The sequence below is a fragment of the Bicyclus anynana genome, chromosome 25, assembly GCF_947172395.1.
Source record: "Bicyclus anynana chromosome 25, ilBicAnyn1.1, whole genome shotgun sequence".
Taxonomy (NCBI): Eukaryota; Metazoa; Arthropoda; class Insecta; order Lepidoptera; family Nymphalidae; genus Bicyclus; species Bicyclus anynana.
In genome coordinates, this window is record NC_069107.1 from 8,137,117 (window position 1) to 8,160,005 (window position 22,889).

A 22,889-nucleotide genomic window follows, 5' to 3' on the forward strand; every position below is an offset into this window, starting at 1 on the left:
ACGGATTGGCAGACTTCACACACGCAGAGAATTAAGATAATTCTCTGGTATGCAGGTTTCCTCACGATGTATTTACTTCACCGCTTGAGCCACGTGATATTTAATTTCTTAAAATGCACACAACTGAAAAGTTAGAGGTGCATGCCCCGGGCCGGATTCGTACCCACACCCTCCGGAATCGAAGACAGAGGTCATATCCACTGGTCACTTAGTAATGATACTGATAATAATTAATACTTAAGGAAAACTTCATCAATTGAAAATTTTGCAAAACCCCCGAAAGTCATGAAATTATTAATTACGCTCTCGATCAAGTCAGCAATATTCTCTTTCAGTGCGCTTTCATTTGAGACCCCACTCAAGTATATTTGCAGACATTCGTTTATTCTTCCCCACTTTCAGCCCCCAGAACTTTTAAACGGCTCAACCGATTTTCCTCAAACATGTCTAAAAACACTCGCACATAAATCACCTTTCATTCAAAACAAACTAAATTGAAATCGCTTCATCCGTTCGGGAGTTATGGTTCCACAGACAGACAGACACGTCAAACTTATAACACCCCTCTTTTTGCGTTGGGGATTAAAATACGCCTAACTATGGGCCTTATTAGAAGGCTCAAAGCCACTCAGCGGGCGATGGAACGAGCTATGCTTGGAATCGCTCGTTCCATCGAATCAGAAATGAGGAGATCCGCAGACGAACCAAAGTCACTGACATAGCTCAGCGAGTCGCGAAGCTGAAGTGGATATGGGCAGGCCACATAGTTCGAAGAGCCTATGGACGATGGGGTACCAAGGTGCTGGAATGGCGACCCTGCACCGGAAAGCGCAGTTGGTCGACCCCCCACTAGGTGGACCGAAGACCACCACCACGAGGTGGGTTGTAGGGAGCCGCTGGATGCTAGCGGCTCAAGACCGTTTTATTTGGAAGTCTATGAGAAGGAAGAGGCCTATGTCCAGCAGTGGACGTCGATCAGCTAATGATGATGATGATGATGATGATGATTAAAATACGAATATAAAAATTAGCCAACCAACAACCAACCTATAAAAGGTACATATATGTATATTTACTTGCCTCATTTTTTGGCGCTCGCAAATAACTATTTAGATTACAAAAAGCAAAGCAAACCGATAAGATTGTGGATTTTAAAATAAACACAATGTGTATCTCTGGTTCTTGTGTATATTGTGTGTGTGTGTGTGTGTTTTGTGTACGAAATGTGTGTCAAAGATACGGCGTTGGAGGTCAGTTAGATAATAGCGGCTTTCCTTTGAATATGAATACAGGATTTGTTTTTTGACAATATGTATTAACAAAACAGTAAATGGTGATAATAAAAAATACCTGGTTAAGTATCGCATCGCATAAAATAGTTTTTTTACATGCTTTATATTGTGCTTCACTTGTAACTATCATAATCATCATCTCCTTACCCTTATCCCACTTAAGTGGGGTCGGAAAAATATGTCAATCTTTTCCATTCGTCTCTATTACTCGCCAACTCATCATCCACTCCCTTTACACACATGTCCTCTTTCACACAATCCAACCATCTCTTCGTTGGCCTTCCTCTCCTCTTATGACCTTCCACTTGCACATTTAACATTTTTCTACTAATATGACTTTCCCTACGCATTACATGTCCATACCAAGCTAACCTTCTACTCCTCAATTTTTCTGTCACTGGCGCCACCTTCAGACTTCCTCTTATATACTCATTCCTTATTTTATCTATTCTTGTCACACCACACATCCATCATCCATCACATATCTTCTATTCTTCACTTGTAAATGTATGTAAGAAAATCTTGGAATCTTAATTTAACCCACTTCCCGTTTTTAGATTAGGATGAAATTTTGCACACGCTCTGAGTTCTGATGACAATACATGACTATAGCTAAGAAACGTCATTACGAATCCAATAAGGCGGCCTCCCCAAGATGGCGGACTGCCTGTGAAATCCACCCCTACGATATGGCTATCAAATGAAATCTCATCATCATCATCATCATTATCAGCCGATGGACGTCCACTGCTGGACATAGGCCTCTTGCATGGACCTCCAAGCATAACGGTCTCGAGCCGCCAGCATCCATCGGTTTCCTTATGTCCTCGCTCCACCTCGTGGGGGTCGACCAACATTGCGCTTTCCGGTGCGGGGTCGCCATTCCACCACCTTGGGACCTCAACGTTCATCGGCTCTTCGAACTATGTATATGACTTGCCCGTTGCCACTTCAGCTTCGCGTGACTTTTATCCAATACTAGCTGACGCCCGCTTGGTTCCCGTTACCGTAGGAATACGGTGATTAAATTATAGCCTATAGCCTTCTTCGATAAATGGGCTATCTAACACTGAAAGAATTTTTCAAATCGGATCAGTAGTTCCTGAGATCAGCGCGTTCAATCAAACAAACAAACAAACTCTTCAGCTTTATAATATTAGTATAGATTTGTAATTTTTAGAGTTTTTTAAAACTATTTAGAATTATTTTATAACACGAACACAATATCGAACTATCGGATTTTCCGACGCAACTAGCAGCAATCAGATTGCTGTAATCTACCGGTAGATTTGTATGATGCGTACGATGGAAAATGTAAACGCCTGCCTTTAAAACGACTTTTCTGCCATAATAGAAAAGCTTCCTCAAACCAGCCCCTGTAGCTTGGCTACATAAATTCTCTTTCTACGATCGCAAACGCTTCGAAAACTAGAAAAATGTATGCGATACATTTGCCATCGACAGGTCACGTGATCAAGATCTGTCATTCCAGCAGAGTTATTATGTAAGTCAGTGTACCATTCAAGTAATCAGTCACTACATCTTTTTCATCGTATTTCGTTTTTGCAATGATCTAACATTGTGTTTTCAACGAAATGACACAATAATCGTCATTTTACGTAAAATAACATTGGTAGTAACGTTTTTTTAACGAAAAACTAATATTTACGTTATTTTGTTGAAATATTCATTTTAGACGATTGTTAAAACAAAACATCATTGCCACTAGATGTAAAATGGTTATTTCGTAGAAATAACTTTATTAGATGATCACAAAAACGAAAATACGACGAAAATCGATGTAGTGACTCATTGTGTGAATGGTACACTGAGATACATAAAAAGGCCGCAGGACACAGGGGCAGGACTTGAATCCAAGACCTCGTCATCCGAAGCTACTAACCATTGGATCGACGAGTTATTTTCACAATCTAAATCCGATAGTTAAGTCGCAAGTAACACTCAAATAAAACAAAGTAACGGTTATATGTAAGCGAGCCTGTCTAATGACTAATGAATATTCACCATTCACTGTTTACTTTAGTGTATTTGTTGTATATTTTCTAAATTATTTGCGTTTAACTGTTACTTTTATAAAACCACTTGTTAATGCCTAACTACTTTCATAACGGACTTCCTGCGAACGTTTTTGCTGGTTATAATTAATTAATATACATATCTGTATAATTTATTCTAATTCAAAATTAAATTCGCCCGTGTGAAACCCTGCGGGATCTATACTTATAAAAAACCTGTAGAGAAGTCAATTCTGTACATGAAATATATTTCCGAAATAACTATTAGGGGGTGGGGAACCGATGACATCAAGTGTATTCCATGAAGTTGCTGGAGTCAGGGTGTCAAAACCAATGGCGGATTTACTAGCTAGGTAAGCAGGCTGGAGCCTAGGGCGGATTTTAGGGGGCGGCAAACGGCAAATTAGATCTAAAAATATCTTACAGAAATAATGAAAAACATCATTACATTACATTACATTGAAAAAAAAAACGAAAAAACGAATCTTGAAAAAGAAAATTCAAGGACAATTTTAATATTTTAGTCCTACTGTACGCGCTATGCAGTACATAGATATTATACCAAATTAAATAAATGTAATTAATCAATATTAAATCGGTCCGGGACATGCACCTCCAACTTTTCAGTTGTGTGCATTTCAAGAAATTAAATATCACGTATCTTAAACGGTGAAGGAAAAACCTGCATACCAGAGAATTTTCTTAATTCTCTGCGTGTGTGAAGTCTACCAATCCGCATTGGGCCAGCGTGGTAGACTATCGGCGTAATCCCTCTCATTCTGAGGGGAGACTCGAGCTCAGCAGTGAGCCGAATATGGGTTGATAATGATGATAAGAAGGAATGGACAGCTTATTGGCGGCAGAATAAATCCGCCACTGATCAAAACTATGTGGTTTGATTATAAAAGGCCTATGTCCAGCAGTGCAAGTATTCTCAGCCTAGTACAATGCGGCACATGTTTACATTATATGCAGAAATATAAAACAAAACAGCCACATTCGCAATCGCGCCAACACTAAACACGTCGGTTGCAAAATCTCGGGCTGCGTTACGCAATTTTGTTTGTTCACCGGCGGGTGAAAAACAATGAGCGATGGGAAAATAGCCCGCCTTTCCCAACCGCGATATATATGCGATACATTGTACGGTGTAAGGTGCTGGACACACCTGGCTTAACATACACTAACAATAACATGGGTGTCGGAAAAGGAAAAAGTATCAAAATACTCGGACCTTACTCACGAGATTACCGCCATGTGAATGTTGTGTCAACTATTATTGTTCCGATAGTCGTTTCAGTCAATGGTCTTACAGCAAAAAGCTTCGACCAACATCTCAAGAAGCTTTCGCTAAACTGTTGGATCAAGGGTCGGATACAGAAGGCAGTGATTCTTGAGACGGCGCGTGTTGTGAGGAGGTTCCTCACTCTGGAGCGCTGACCACCGGTTGCTTGGGCACTCAAATGTCCCGCAGCGGGGGGTTTGAATTATTTTTTTATATATATTTTTAATAGTGTTTTTTTATTTTGTAAAAATAATAAAAGAGATAAAAAACATGAAACAGATTGGCCTCAGAAGCGGATTGAAAGAGCAAAACACGATTATTGAATGGGAATGAGGATCTAACAATTCCCATTAAGAATGTTCCCAATAAACCCTCGAGTGGCAGATAATAACGTTGAATGAAGTCCCGGGCTTGTGACCGAAGGATGTAGGGTTAAAGAGTTTTAAAACTAGTTAACACTCCCCTTCTCCACTCAAGTCATTCTCCGCGCCTAACCAAAATAATCTATGAATGATTATTGATTATCCAACAAAAGGTGTAGACGGATCTAACGTCACTTAACTCATAGTACAGTGAATGGGGGTTTTTACCTCCGTTTTCATTGAACCTCCATCGATTTTCATGAAAATTGGTGAGTAGGTGGGGGATACCTTAAGAAACAAAAGTGACATTGTGCAATCTTCCGCTTTTGTCCTGGGGGTGGATGCCACCACTTCTCTTTATTTTTATAAAAATAACCCCAGATGTCGATAGACAGATAAATTCAAAGCAAAATTTGCAATATAAAGTTTTTAGATTAAGTAATTAATAATTTTTGAGTTATGAAAGATCAAAGATGAGTGAGCCGAAACCCTACATTTGAATGACTCAGTGTGCGTCAACCTTTATCTTTACAAACAAAGCTATGGTTCAAGCTATTTCGCAAGTGCGAGCTAGTTAATCTGTACGAACCAAGTAAACAAACATTATCTTTACGTGGGCTTGTATATGGTCTTAGTTTTCTAACATGTTTATTGAATGGGAAGACCTGGGTTCGAATCCTACCTGTTATTATGTATCTCAGTGTACCATTCAAATAATCAGTCACTACACAGTTTTTCATCGTATTTTCGTTTTCGCAATAATTATCTAACTTTGTTTTTACAACAAAATTACATAATTATCCTCATTTTTACGTAAAGTTACATTAGTAGTAGTAGACATAATAGCATTTTATTAAAGTTATTTAAACAAAAACCTGCGCCCCTAGCCAAGTGGCATGTCGATTCTCTTTCTACGATCGAAAACTAGAAAAAAATATGTGAATGACAGATCATGACCACGTGATTTAATCCATGCATCTTTCTAGTTCAAAATCAATATCAAAATCAAAGATCATTTATTTCAAGTAGGCTCAGTTTACAAGCACTTTTGACACGTCAGTTGACTATTTGTAAAGATTCTACCACCGGTTCGGAAGGCGAAGTTTTCGAAGCGTTAGCGAACTGGAGGAGGAGGCTGGCATTTACGTAATTTCGTTGAAATTATTCATGTTAGACGATTGTTAAAACAAAGAATCACTGTGAGTTGATGTAAAGGCAAGGTCATTTCGTAGAAATAATTATGTACGATTATTACAACGAAAATCAATGTGACTCATTATTTAAATATGCGAAATTCACCAAATTGTGGAAGTAATAAACCAGTTTCCCCACTTTCACATTTGTAGGGAAGATAATTCCCAAGATAAATGAGGAGATCCAAAATCACCGACAAAGCTCAACGAGTCGCGAAGCTGAAGTGGCAATGGGCGTGGCACATAGTTCGAACAGCCGATGGACGTTGGGGTCCCAAGGTGCTGGAATGGCGACCCCGCGCTAGAAAGCGCAGTGTTGGTCGACCCCTCACCAGGTGGACTGACGACATCAAGCGAGTCGCAAGGATTCGCTGGATGCAGGCGGCTCAGGATCGTGATGTTTGGGAGTCCCTACAAAAGGCCTATGTCCTGCAATTGACGTCCATCGGCTGATATTATGAAAGGAAAATGGAAAAATAATTATGCCTTTTTTTCTACGTATTATATACGGGCTTCTCGTTTCCGACATCTTCAAGTGTATACGTAAGTTAAATTAATTTGTAAATAAATTAATCACAATTAAAATAAATTAACTATAACTTAACTTAAGTATGTGTTAAGTATGGACAAGGAAGTTGCAACTTTGATGATTATCCAACTGAACACTTTTAGGCGAGTTAGCAACTCGCCCATGTGTGCGTACTTGCGCGTGTAGGCGTGACCACTGATAACGTTATCGGCGCGAGCCTTGCAAAAATATACAACAAACATGCAGGACATGCGAGAAACGAAGATGAAACTCAGGTATGCCTTAATAAAAAAAAAGTTTTTAGTCGATTGCTAAAAGGTATGTAAGTACAAAGTAAAGAGCCGTGACAGCCCAGTGAATATGAGCTCTGCCTCCGATTCCGGAAGTTCTGAGTTCGAATCCGGTCCGGGGCACGCTCCTCCAACTTTTCAGATATGTGCATTTAAAAAAATTAAATATCACGTGTCTTAAACGGTAAAGGAAAAACATCGTGATGAAACTTGCATGCCTGAGTATTTTCTTGATTCTCTGCGTGTGTGAAGTCTGCCAATCTGTATTGGGCCAGCGTGGTGGACTATTGGCCTAACCTTTCTCATTCTGAGAGGAGACTCGAGCTAGCAGTGAGCCGAAAATGGGTTGATAATGATGTTAGTACAAATATGTATGTGCGTTCTTAATTAAAAATCTTATAAAAGTATTATAAATCTAAAGAGTTTGTTTGTTTGTCAGTTTGGTTGAACGCGCTAATGTCAGGAATGAAATGAAATGAAATGAAAATATACTTTATTGTACACCACACAGAAACATACGATACAGAAAAATAATGGAAAGAAAGAAAAATGCACAATAGGCGGCCTTATCGCTAAAAAGCGATCTCTTCCAGGCAACCTAACGAAGAAACTAATAATAAAAATTATAAAGATATAAACTAGGGTGTACAGAGGTAATATATAAAAGAAAATAACGCATAAAAAAGAAAATAGTTAAATACTTATGTAACAAAATACTAAGAAATATCAACATATATAATATACAATACGATACATATACCATATAATACAAATTGTATATTTACAATATTTATACATACGTATACGAGTATATTAAATATAGATATATAAATAATAAATATAAATGTATAAACATGTAAAAAAATATATATAAACATGTCATAAACACAACAAACCATGACGATAATTATTAAAAAAAAAAATACAAAATTTAAGGTGGAAAGTAATGTTTACCAATGAGCCCCTTGAATATCGGTAAAGATTTCGCACGTCTGATATCAGGAGGGAGAGAGTTCCACAGCCTTACGGATTCGACAGCAAAGGATCTAGAGAAAAAAGAAGTACTATGAGTGGGAATTTTTAAGATAAGGTTATCGTCAGAACGGAGTGAACGACAGTGAGTATCACTAAGAAACTCAAACCGTTCTTTCAGATAAAAAGGAGTATAGTGATGGAAAAGAACAGAGTATAAAAGAGACAGAATATGAGTATTCCTGCGAAGACGAATCGGAAGCCACTTGAGCTTAGTCCGAAATTCAGAAATGTGGTCATATTTTCGAAGTCCAAATATGAACCGAATGCAGAGATTTTGAATACGCTCAAGTTTATTAAATTGCTCAATAGTTAAATCTAGATAGCAAGTATCAGCATAATCAAGAATTGGTAAAAGGAGAGATTGAGCCAACGTAATTTTAGTAGGTATAGGCAGGAAGTTACTGAGACGTCGCAAAGAATGTACTGCTGCAAACATCTTCCTGCTCACTTCGCTAACCTGAGGGACCCAGGAGAGATATTTATCAAATACAACACCTAGATTTCGTGCTGTATCGCTAAATGGTAGTTGAACTCCATCAAAAACAACACAAGGAAGTGTTGTCCAGTTAATACGGGCAATTTGTTTGTGACTGCCTATAATGATGACCTGTGTTTTAGAAGCATTTACTTGCAGACCATAAGATCTACCCCACTCAACAATTCCCTGTAAATCTTTATTCATTGAATTAATTTTAAGGGGTAAGTCTTCTATTTTGGGCATACAATTGAAGGTCATCAGCGTACAAGTGGTAGAAAGAAGATAAATTTAGAGTTATTGTACTAATAAAAATTGAAAACAAGAGAGGAGACAACACGCCACCTTGTGGTACACCAGCACTCACTGAACACCAATCGGAGTGTGAATCTTCAACTCGTATACGCTGCTGGCGTCCATGCAAGTAACTATGAAACCAGTCAATGACTGAAGGAGATATGTTAAGAGAACGCATAATGGTCAAAAGTAGATCGTAATCAACGTTATTGAAAGCATTGCTGAAGTCTAACAGTGTCAGGATTGTCACACACTGGTTATCCATACCAGAGCGGATATCATCAGTTATTTTAACTAAAGCAGTAGTCGTGCTATGACCGGAACGAAAACCAGATTGAAATGGGTTGAAAAGGTTACACCGAGACATGAAAAGAGTTAGTTGTCTATGAACTATACGTTCAAAGACTTTTGACAGGAATGGGAGAATTGATATAGGCCGATAATCAGAGAAGCTCGAGGGATTAGGTTTTTTAGGAATTGGAATTACGTGTGCCCTTTTCCAAGATGTTGGAAAAACACCAGTAAGAAAGGAATGATTCGAATTGAAAAAATATTTGTGTATTCGATAGTGCATTTATCAATATCAATGAAAAGTTGCCAAAAACGGCAATTTTTGACACATTTTAATTTTTCATACTGGGCGTAAAAATAAAGGACCGAGTAAGAAATGATAAGAAAAAGAACACAACTGACGGATATAATAAAAAGGGTCCAATCCTAAAAGTGGAAATGGGCTGGGCATATTTGTAGATTGCAGAAGAATAGATGGACCAAAAGGGTGACGCAATGGGTACCAAGGGGAAAAAAAAAGGAAGAGAGGTCGTCAGAAAAGGAGATGGAGAGACGTCTTCTCACAAACGAGTGGCACGGCCTGGATGCGTACAGCCCGAAACAGGAAAATATGGAAAGATTGGGGGAGGCCTACGCCGTACAGGCGACTTCTATCTTGTGTAATTATCTCTTTTTATATAATGTTAGATTGTAAGTTAAAATTGTAAAACGATACCAGAATAAAGGCTTTTTTTAATTTTTTAGGTTAAATTATTGTTTGACGATAAGTTATCACTTTGAAGCCCATCAAAGTAAGAAATAGAAATAGAAAAGGTAGAAAAGTAATTACGACGTCTTAACCAGTCAGAATAAATTAGATTGATTATTAGGTGTATAGTTAATCAATTATTTTATATTAGTTGTACATTTGATTAAAATATGTTTTTGATAATTTACCTATAATATACCTGTGAACGTTATAAATATGTATTAGTATAATTAATACAATGGAACTTGTTTATGAAAAACAGTTTTCGTATAATTTAAAAAATGACAAGTTTCTTAAGTGAATAACATGCTTGAATAAATACCAATTCCTAAATTGAATTGACGCGAATTTTATACAAATTATTCTATTAAAACGGTTTGACATGGATTATAATTTACATATTCACAAAATTTTCCCATAAAATACTGTCTGTTTTTACACTGGCAAATTATTACAAAAAACAAATTCGATATACTTACATAATAATATATTTACATAACAGAAAAGTGTTATTTTTAGTCACCAAAATAGGTTGGTGTCATTTTTTTTGTGCCGGCCATTTGATCAGTTTTTATAAAATGTTTATTGAATTAATTTGTATGACTCACAAGTCACAACCAAGTGGGTGTGTATAATCGTTGATCTATTATTACGTAGGCCTACTTTTATGTGAGAGCCGTAATAGCCCATTGGATATGACCTCTGCCTCCGATTCCGGGGTGGATTCAAATTCGGTCCGGGCATGCACCTTCAACTTTTTACTTGTGCACACAACTAAAAAGTTAAAGGTGCATGCATTTTAAGAATTTGTTAATCACGTGTCTCAAACGGTGAAAGAAAAACATCGTGAGGAAACCTGCATACCTGAGAATTTTCTTAATTCTCTGCGTGTGTGAAGTTTGCCAATCCGCATTGGGCCAGCGTGGATTATTGCCCTAACCCCTCTGATTCTGAGAGGAGACTCGAGCTTAGCAGTGAGCCGAATATGGGTTGATAACGACAACTTTTATGTGAATTTAATAATATTATTTTTATAGTAAGTAATTTAAAGTTTTAGTTAATCAAACAGAGGGCGATTACAGTTGCGTAAAGTTATCGCGTATTTAGCCTATAGCCCCAGTATATAGTATCGAACCAGAAGTTCCTAAAGGTTAGTACGTTCAACCAAACAAACAAACTATTCATTTTAATAATATTAGTATAGACTAAGTATTAGTAATAGCCTAAATGGAGCTTTTTAAAAAATATATTTACCTAATAGGTATTTACCTAGAGAATTGACTACCTGGTATTATAAAGTATGTGTATTGTATGTATATATTACATATACATATTAGATGAATTCAAAATCTTCAAGTACTTACATTTGAATTCCAAATAAAATAATCCTAAACAACTACTTCAAGCGAGTGACAATGCATAATTATGTTTAAATGTATACGATTATACGCGATTTTAATTTTAGCTATTTAATTACTTATACAAAACAACATATAAATATAAAAAAAATACATATTATAATCACACGTACGTTCTTATCTGGGCTGAATAAACAAGCACTCAACGGTTGTGTTTTATCTAACATTTTTGCATATACTAGTTTTTAGCACGAAATTGCGCCTTGGTGAACTGATAAAACAAAACAACCTAAATAATGGAGCGGCCTCGAATTCTAAATAAATTACTATCAAACTGTACTTCCGACCTCGTTATATATCGTGTAATACATCCTAGACGGTATTACGAAGTGTATAAGCATCCCGAACCCACCAACCCGCATTAACAGGGTGGTGGGTCTAAACTTCATATCCCGTCTTCTATATGAACACAACATATGACATAAGAACCGTGATACCGTTTTGACGGCCTCCGTGGCGCAGTGGTATGCGCAGTGGATTTACAAAAAGGTCCTGGGTTCGATCCTCAGCTGGGCTGATTGAGGTGTTCTTAATTGGTCCAGTTCTGGCTGGTGGAAGACTTCGGTCGTGGCTAGTTAACAATCCTACCGGCAAAGACGTACCGCCAAGCGATTTAGCGTTCCGGTACGATGCCGTGTAGAAACCGAAAGGGGTGTGGATTTTCATCCTCCTCCTAACAAGCTAGCCCGCTTCCATCTTAGACTGCATCATCACTTACGCTCAGGTGAGATTGTAGTCAAGGGCTAACTTGTAAAGAAAAAAACACCTAGAGATTATTGAGAGAAATACCTGTGCTTCCATGAAGATTTAAATGTCATGCCTACATAGAAGAAGAAGAAGAAGAAGAAGAAGAAATACTTAATTGCACACAAAAATACAATTATAAATTGAAACATTAAAAACATTTAATTAACTTAGCATGCAAAGGCGGCCTTATGACTATAAGTAATCTCTACCAGGCAACCCCTGACGAGAGAACTTGCGAAGAAAGAGTGGGAAGGTGCAATACATTATATGTAATTATATATATAAATAATTAAAAAAAAATATATATATATAAATATAATATAATATATACGTAAATATAATATTAAAATTTACATATGTATTACATAATATATTACAAGTAATACAGATATATACTACATAAATAATAAATAACAATAAAATAAAATAAAAACAATAATAGTATAAAACAAATTCGCTTTCTCTGTCCCTATATCCCTATGTCAGCATAGATATAACTAAAAATAGAGAATAGATAAAAAGATAGAGAAAACAACCGCTTACTTGTATGTACATAATCGAAACATATATTTTGATTAAATTAAACAAGTCGATAATAATTTTATTGATCTGATTTATTAATTGTAAACTCTGTTTATGTTTTTAATATTTATCTTTTAATAGATAACATATTATCTGGTATGTACTCGAAGAATAACAAACTCAGTTGTAGGTATTTCAATTTGTCATCATAATATCTCGAATCGGCGTAAAGAAAAGAAATGCAGTTGTAGACTGCCGTTAGAACTAAAAGATTATCTAATACTAACTGACGCCGCGCGGTTTCACCTGCGTGGTTCCCGTTCCCATAGGAATACGGGGATGATAGTATAGCCTTCCTCGATAATTGGACTATCTAACACTGAAAGGATTTTTCAAATCGGACCAGTAGTTCCTGAGATTAGCGCGTTCAATCAACCAAACAAACTCTTTAGCTTTATAATATTAAATTATTATACAGGAAGAAAATTTTTTTAGTGCGGATATTTTTATATTTTGTACATAAACAAAATTTAATGATCACGTATTTTTTCTTTTTTTTTTTAACTCAAAAATAACAAAATTATCGGTAGCTAAAGTTATTTACTTTTGAACAGAATTTTAGGGTCACCCTTTTGTGCGTTTATTTTATTTTCGTTTGATACCTAAAGGACGTCACCAGATCACTTTTAAGCTGAATATATCTTGTTTAGTAATAATATGTACATTATTTTGTTATTTTAGAGACATAAATTAAAAAAAAAAATTACATAAAATGTATCGAACTGTTTGTAGATTTATATTCTATTAATGATACAGAACCACGAAAAAAAATATCCGCACTAAAGACCGAATCACCCTGTATAATATCATCATCATCATACCAGCCGATGGAAGTCCACTGCAGGACATATGCCTTTTGTAGGGACTTCCAAAAATCACGATCAACCCCTTTATTTAATGGGAACTACGTTGTTAGTGACATATTTTAATTTTGCTATCGCATAGAAATAAAGTTTAAATTCTAATAAAACTTGTTATAGACGAATATCGCTATTACATCGCTAACTATGGGCCTAAATAGAAGTCTCAAAACTACTTAAGCGGGCGATGGAGCGAGCTATGCTTGGAGAATCTGCGTGATCGAATCAGAAATGAGGAGATCCAGCAGACGAACCAAAGTCACTGACATAGCTCAGCGATTCGCGAAAACCGCTTGATGTACAAAGATTAAATTTGGCAGGGACGTAGGTTAGTAGAGCTCCGCTAGGAAAGGATTTTGCGATAGGGCCGGTTTATGGAGGCCTAAGGGCGGACGAAGTAGCGGGCGTAAGCTAGTATCATAATAGGAATGTATGCTTTCATCTCCTAACTGAGGAGCTCTTACAGTGGAATTCATAGATGTTGTTGGGGCATCCCCAGGGGATCATTCAGCTGCTGAGTGTCGAATTTAACCTCTATTTGTTTGAAAATTTGACACTCAACGGGTGAATGATCCCCTGGGGGTGCCCCTACAACGTCTATGAATGCCGCTGTTAGTGGTATTGTAGTATCTAGCACTCGTGAATTATTCTGTCCGGTCAATTTTCTTAAAAAAATTATAAAATTTTCAATATTTTTATTCAACTTAAAATTAAAGCTTCGAGGGCTAGGTGGATTCCTACGAAAGGCTTCCCTTTCCAATATTTTGTTGTTTTTGTTTTCAAGCCCCAAGTTCCTTTGAGATTATGGTGCCCTTGTTTTTGTAGCATCCCTTGTTTGCCTTTCTCAGCCTTATTTGACATGCCCGTTACAAAGTTTTTAGATGATTTTGAAAAATTATTTCTCAGCCTTATTTGATTTAACATGCCCGTTACAAAGTTTTTAGATAATTTTGAAAAATTATAAATCAACCTACTTTTTTAGGGTTCCGTAGCCAAATGGCAAGAAGGGAACCCTCATAGATTTTTTAGAGTTTCGTAGCCAAACGCAAAAACGGATCCCTCATAGATTCATAATGTCTGTCTGTCTGTTTGTCACAGTCACTTTTTTAGGGTTACGTAGCCAAATTGCAAAAAAGAAACCCTCATAGACTCGTCATGTCTGTCTGTCTGTTTGTCCGTCTGTATGTCACAGCCACTTTTTTAGGGTTCCGCAGCCAAATGGCAAAAAAGGAACCCTCATAGATTCGTCATGTCTGTCTGTCTGTTTGTCCATCTGTATGTCACAGCCACTTTTTTAGGGTTCCGTAGCCAAATGGCAAAAAAGAAACCCTCATGGATTCGTCATGTCTGTCTGTCTGTTTGTCTGTCTGTATGTCACAGCCACTTTTTTAGGGTTCCGTAGCCAAATGGTAAAAAAGGAACCCTCATAGATTCGTCATGTCTGTCTGTCTGTTTGTCCGTATGTATGTCTAAGCCACTTTTTTAGGGTTCCGTAGCCAAATGGCAAAAAAGGAACCCTCATAGATTCGTCATGTCTATCTGTCTGTTTGTCCGTCTGTATGTCACAGCCACTTTTTTAGAGTTCCGTAGCGAAATGACAAAAACGGATCCCTCATAGATTCGTCATGTCTGTCTGTCCGTCCGTCCGTCCGGAATTTTCTTATAAGAGCTATATTGTTAAAACTTGGTGAGTAGCTGTTTTCCGAAAACTTAATTATTTATTACTATTCATACAAAAATAGAAAAAAAAAATTATGGGGGTCCTCCATACTTAAAAACTGAAACTGAATTTTTATTTCATCAAACCCATACGTGTGAGATATTTATGGATAAGTCGTCAAAAATTATATAGAAGTTTCCAGTACCACTTTTTTCTAAACTTTTTTTTTTTTTTTCTATACAAGTTATTCCTTGACTACAATCTCACCTGATGGTAAGTGATGATGCAGTCTAAGATGGAAGCGGGCTAACTTGTCAGGAGGAGGATGAAAATCCACACCCCTTTCGGTTTCTACACGGCATCGTACCAGAACGCTAAATCGCTTGGCGGTACGTCTTTGCCGGTAGGGTGGTAACTAGCCACGGCCGAAACCTCCAGACCGAAACCAGACCGAAACCAGCCAGACCTAGACAAATTAAGAAAATCTCAATCTGCCCAGCCGGAGATCGAACCCAGGACCTCCGTTTTGTAAATTCACCGCGCATACCACTGCGCCACGGAGGCCGTCAAGGCTAGTTACTACCTTACCGACAAAGACGTACCGCCAAGCGATTTAACGTTCGGATACAATGTCGTGTACAAAAAGAAAGGAGTTTGAATTTTCATCCTACTCCTAACAAGTTAGCCCGCTTCCATCTTAGATTGCATCATCAAGTTTACCATCAGGTGAGATTGTAGTCAAGGGCTAACTTGTAAAGAATAAAAAAAAATGTAGAACCTTTTTGGAAGTCGGTTAATAAGATGGAGTATTTTTTTATTGGTAATTATTGATTATTATATTAATTTACGTAATTGTTGTTAGTGTTACATTTTGAAATACAAATTATGAAAAAAGTTTGTATATGCGGTTGTCAAGGAGACGCGTGACGTTTGTTTTTTTAAGAGTTCCATCTTAGATTGCATCAGGTGATCAGGTCACTTCCCATCAGGTGAGACTGTTGTCAAGGGCTAACTTGTAAATAATAAAAAAAACACTTAAATAACGCATAGCAAATTTACATTTGGCACTCCAAACAGCAATCCACGTGTATTTTTTCTAGATATTTGGTAATTGTAATTGTTATTTATTATTCCGTAAAAATGCAAAACCGTTAGGTATAACTATTTGTGTATTTAATGAATTTAATGTGCAAATTTTTTGCCACCTTTTAATGTTAATCTGTTTTTGTAATGGTTTTGTTAATTTCATAGGTTTAATGTTTGTTATAAGTTTATAAGCTTCTTTTGAATAATAAACAATATTTTAGAATATTGTAGCGGAACCGACAGTTGATGTCTGACTTTGACAAAGTGTTTTTTTTAATATAAACACAATTAAACAGTATATATCTTAACCTACTAATATTATAAACGCGAAAGTTTGTATGGATGTTTGGATGTTTGTTACTCTTTAACGCCGCTACTACTGAAGCGATTTGACTGAAATTTGGAATGGAAGTAGATTTTACTCTAGATTAACATATAGGCTACTTTTTATCCCGGAAAAATCTATGGTTTCCCGAGATTTGCAACAACTGATGATTTTGATGATATGAATGTTTGTTACTCTTTCACGCCTCGACTACTGAACCGAATTAGCTGAAATTTTATATTGAGATATATTATAGCATTGATAAACACATAGGCTACTTTTTATCCCCGAAAAATCCATGGTTCCCGAGGGATTTGTGAAACACTAAATTCCACGCGGACGAAGTCGCTGGCGTCCGCTAGTATCTAAATAAAATCTTATGTAATCGCTAGCGGATGCCCGTGGCTTCGTCCGATTAAAACTCGATGTAAACTTTCAACCCCTATTTTAACCCCTTCTATAGGGGGAATAGTGTAGAGCCTATTCAAAACATACAAACAAACAATCAAATCTTTCTTCTTTAGTATACATAATTAGTCCTCTAATCAAATCACAAAAACGTAACTGAAAACAATGAACAATTAAAACAAAATCAAACCCTCTATAACCCTTTAGGGGTAGAATTTTGAAACATCTTTGTTTACATAAATTTTTAGTATTTTTCTGGTACCAATTTTTACAAATGTAACTTGAAAAATGTAGGGCTTCCATACAAACTTTCAACCCCTATTTCACCCGCTTCTGAGTTTATAAATATCTTTAGTTTATAGTTAATAGGTTTATTTATAATATATACTAATATTATAAAGGAGTTAAAGCACAGTAGATATAATAAATGTGGTTAAAATTTGAGGTGTTGTGTCTTAAACGGTAGAGAAAAAATGTCGTGTGGAAAACTGCATACCTGAGAATTTTCTTAATTTTCTACGTATGTGAAGTCTGCCAATCCCCAATGAGCCAGTGTAGTGGACTATTAGCCTAACCCCTTTCATTCTGAGGAGACTCGTGCTGGACAGTGAGCCGAATATGGGTTGTTGTTGTCCGGAGGGTGTGGGTTCGAATCCGATCTGGGGCATGCACCTCCAACTTTTCAGTTGTGTGCATTTTAAGAAATTAAATATCACGTGTCTCAATCGGTGAAGGAAAACATCGTGAGGAAACCTGCATCCCAGAGAATTATCTTAATTCTCTGCTTGTGTGAAGTCTGCCAATCCGCATTGGGCCAGCGTGATGGACTATTGGCCTAACCCCTTTCATTCTGAGGAGACTTGTGCTGGACAGTGAGCCGAGTATGGGTTGTTACTGAAAGTTTGTGGTATTGTAGGTCATCTTTGGACTTACTAAAACGAATGTGAAAATTCTCTTACCACTAGAAAGCTACGTTATTTGTGAGTACCATAGGCTATATTAGATCTCTTTTCACGGGTACGAGAACTACGCGGGTGAAACCGCGAAGCGTCGGCTAGTTTTACCATAAACCTAGCATCCGTTCACACGTGTTGTTATTTTATTTGCGCAAATAATAAATCATTTAATATTTAGCAACAAATTAATTTAAATAAATTAGTTAAATTTAAGTAAATTCTTGAAATATATTGTATATTTTATGCTCTATCATTGTTAAGCTGTTTTTTTTTTATTTTAATTTCGTAAAACAAAACATAGATTACGTGGTTGTCAGCTAATTTATTATCTTCAAACGAATAAACACGAGTAAGTACTTAATAAATAATTTATTCTGAAATTAAGTAAACTTTAGCAATATAAAAGCAAAATAAAATAAACTAACAAATTAATATTATTTTTAATTTAAAAACGAATGAATGCGAAACGTAATATGAGTAATTTAGGGCAAGTTGGACTAGTCAATTTTTTGTTTTATTTTATAAATTATGTTTTTAACAAATTTAATAAAATAAAAGATGTTTTGAACCATATTTACGTATATTATAAACTATTTTCGTATATCTACGATTTTCACAAAAAGAGTACTAGTTTCAAGATATATGTACTAGTACTAGATTTAAGACATTTTGCTTGAATTTTAATTAAATTACATAAAAGATTAAGGGATTAAAAGACAAACAAAGCTTTTGAAGGATTACTATTTTATATTATTTTATAAGTATGTCTGTCCAAAAGCCAATCTATCAAAAGTGATTACTCAGCTGGTCTTTTCACTAACTTTGATATAAACGAAATTTACCAACTAGCTATTGTTAGCAATTCTTAAGTCACGTGATCTCGTATTCACTATCATTTTATTGCTAACTGATTAAAATCACTATCTGTGCTTTACGCAATATGAAAAATGCGGTTGTTAGTAATTTGATGATAATTATATTAGATGGCTCGACCAAAGTTAGTGAATAGGCCAGTTGGTGTACAACACCAGTCTGTTTATATATTTATGCTAATCTCTAAAAATATCGTCATCTAAATAGAATTTCATGCAGTTTGCACAGATAAAAACATCAGTAATATATGGTGCAGAAAAAAAATCACGGAAAGGAAGTCATGTCACGGGCGTCCGCTAGTAGAAAGTGTCTATTTAAAATAATCGAATAAAAATATAGTCGATCATTAATTTTATCATTTTTTTTTTATTCTTTACAAGTTAGCCCTTGACTACAATCTCACCTGATGGTAAGTGTGATGCAGTCTGGAAGCGGGCTAACTTGTTAGGAGGAGGATGAAAATCCACACCCCTTTCGGTTTCTACACGGCATCGTACCGGAACGCTAAATCATAATTATCAACATTTTTTATTTTTTAACATTGTTATAAAATACAAAATATAAATATAATATTAAAATATATTGAATATTAAAATTTTATGAATAAATTTAACCCACGACATATGAGTGCCCAAGCAACCGGTGGTCAGGGCTCCAGAGTGAGGAACCTCCTCACAATACGCGCCGTCTCAAGAATCACTGCTTTCTGTATCTGATAATTGATCCAGCAGATAAACGAAAGCTTCTTAAGGTGTTGGTCGAAGCTTTTAGCTATAAGACCATTGACACGATTACCGGAACAATAATAGTTGACTCGACATACAACATGGCAGTAATCTCGTGAGCAGGGTCCAAGTATTTTTTTCAACATCATCATTATCAGCTGATGGACAGCCCACTACTGAATATGGGCATCTTATAATCACTTCTATACACCATCGCCTCGAGCCATAAACATCCAGTGACACCCTGTTACCTGCTTCATGTCATCAGTTTACCACTTGGAGGCTGAGAAACGCTTTTTAATGCAGTGTCAACATTCTTACATCTTGGGATTCCAACATTCAGTGGCACTTTGAGCTATTTATTAATTAACATTGTAGTATTAGCAAGTAAAAACTGGAGCATCATAAATTAAAATGCTATAATAAATATTAAATAAAGTATAAACAAGAGACTTGAGTGATAAGGAAAAATCACAATTTTTCTTCACTTTAAAGTTTTATTTTTTAAATATGAATAATTTTTAATGCAAACAGCGCTTTGCTTATAAATACAGTAGGAAGTAGAACCACGGAATAAATTTGTTTGAATTTTTAAATATTGCCAAGTTGAATTGAAAATTAAATAACAAACAAGTAACTACTTGAGTGATAAAGAAAAATCACAATTTTTCTTTACTTTAAAGTTTAATTTTTTGAAAATGAATAATTTTTAAAGCAAACAGCGCTTTGCTTATAAATACAGTAGGAAGTTAGAACTCGGAATAAATTTGTTTGAATTTTTAAATATTGCCAAGTTGAATTGAAAATTAAATATATAATTCATGTAGTTTTGACTCATTTTATCCTTATTCTTAATACAAATAGTTTAAATACTAACTATTTATAATATTAAGATAGGTATTATCTTACACGAGTAAGTTACTTAGATAAAGCGTTGGAGATTTGGAACCCGGAAAAAACTTATTTATAAAACTGTGACTGTATATATCAACACTATAGTTATAATATAAAATTATCTTTATATTCATTTTAAAATGCTTGAAATCATATAATGTTTAGTTACTAAGCCAAAATCCACTGTCATATGTACCTACTAAACATGACATCACGCTAAAGTCAATGAATGAATAAGCTTTTTGGTATCTAGTGAAATTATGTACATATGCAAGTTACGCTACGCGGAAAGCCACAGGAAAAACTATTGAAATAAATATTTACTAGATTACTAAGATAGTAAGCCTACATGTGTAATATTGAGGACAAGTGTGAATCAGAACGCATAAAGAGCATGGTTCCGTAGTCATATTTTAATGTGAAATTTGGAGGTTAGACCCACTGGGTTGTTCTAATGCGGATTGGCGGGGTAGACTTAGCTCTATGACCTATAATAGATGTTAGTGATAATGACCGGGAGTGATGTGACGTGCGACGGGGGTGAACACCACCAACATCCCAACTCTAGCCTGCTAATAAGAATTTCTAGGAGGATATAAAAGCTCAATATTTGATAGCCCGACCAAGGACCAGGACCTGTAGCCATGTAGTACGTCGATTTTCTATCTGCAAACGCTAACGCTTGGAAAGCTAACAAAATGTATGGGAATGACAGATCCGATTGACAACTTAATCACGTTTCGATAATGAATGCTATTCCCATGCGTTTTTTAATTTTTGAAGCGTTTGTAGAAAGAGAATCGACATTCCACATAGCTACAGGCCCTGGGCCTCATAATCTAAAACCATACAGACCAAACACTGGACTGACGATGTTACAATAATTGTTAAAATTAAATACGATTTCCTTTCACTACAGTTTACAGAATTGTTGCTGCAAATATTGTTCTAATTTATATTGCTCTTTGAATGATGATGGTTTTTAAAACATAGCTATGTTGAGAAAATAAGTGCGATTTTAAGAGGGTTCATAAGGATAAAGAGATTTTGCAATTGATAGAGGTAACATTTGATAATACTCCGGTATTTGTGCGAAACTTTTGCATATCATTTGAGTGAGGTTTATAACTTCTGCATTTGAACACTGATCAGTCAATATTTCCTGGACCATACGTAAGATTCACAACACTCAACGTAGAATTTTCACCAATATCTACCATTGACCATTGGCCATTGATAAATTGCAGAATCTATTACCTGGTACCCTGGTTACCCTTTCTCAAGAACAGCACTACCTTACAATACTAAATGTCTAAAGTAAGTTAGTGAACTTTAGGATAGGATGCCAAACTATAATTTTGAGGCTACAGCAATTAGTCATTATTGCTTCTATATATCAATAAAATAATTTCTGATTTGATTTAGGTATGTCTACTAAGGAACTTCTACAACTACTGTACCTACTTAATAACAAGATAATTCATTAAAAACTGAATAGATTTCACACTTTATAATGTAATGATACAAGCAATGGTGATAAAAAGTCGCAAACTCAAAATGAAAGTTTTAAAAGCAACAAAACACGCCTCGGAAAATATCCCCGAAATCCGCTGATTAAAATGAAATCCACGAATGAAAAAAATATGTAAAGATATTAAAAAAAAAAAATATACTAACCAAATTAACATAAAAATACATTTTAACCATAACTCAGTGCGAAAAACATTAAATTATGTACACAAGCAGGTACTCATAATAAAGCCTTAATTACCTAGGTAGGTACTTTTCGAATTTACATGATATATACCCACCTAGCTAGGTACATATTTGGTGGGGTGACGTTAAAATGTCAATATGTTATTAGACAAATTAGGAAATATCTAAGTGAACAAGTGAGTAAACAGGCTTTTGTGGACACGAAGGCTTCGGCAGCGCCAAGTAGAAAACTATCTAGACACCTTCATACTAATAGTAACCACAGACAGGTTATACTACCTGTTATATATATACTATGAATCATGAGGTTCTAGGTTCGAGTCATGGGTAAAGCTACACAAATATTAGCATTTCTTTATTCTAAAAACTTTTAGTAGCAGACCGGTGGTATCGGATATTATCTTAACGTAAGTCGTCTACAGACTATTCTGAGCCCCGACATCGAACTGAGGTGAATTCGAAACTCCGACGCCGTGGTGCACGTGTTAAGACCGCTCGCACCGATCGTCGCGTTCCAAATGGGCTTCGACGTCGCACCTTACGAATAAAGCGCGACTAGTAAAGTCACATTGTTTAGAGCCTCCCGACTCTCGGGGCTCCACAGTAAGCTATTGGTACCGGTCATTATGATTATCATCTGATGCGCTTCTGTGGTGCAGTAATATGTGCATAACGGGTCCTGGGTTCGATCCCCGTGTGCGGAATTCATCCTCCTAACAAGCTAGCCTGCTTACATCTTAGATTGCATCATTACTTACCATCAGGTGAGATTGTAGTCCAGGGCTAAGTAAAGAATAAAAAAACAA

The 22,889-nt window shown here is 36.0% G+C and overlaps 1 protein-coding gene across 3 annotated transcripts in view; it reads right to left on the reverse strand.

Annotated features, from left to right (window-relative positions):
• LOC112048259 (forkhead box protein P1) overlaps positions 1-22,889 on the reverse strand; it is a 91,935-nt gene that overhangs the window by 67,643 nt on the left and 1,403 nt on the right. The gene's annotated exons all lie outside the window — the stretch shown is intronic.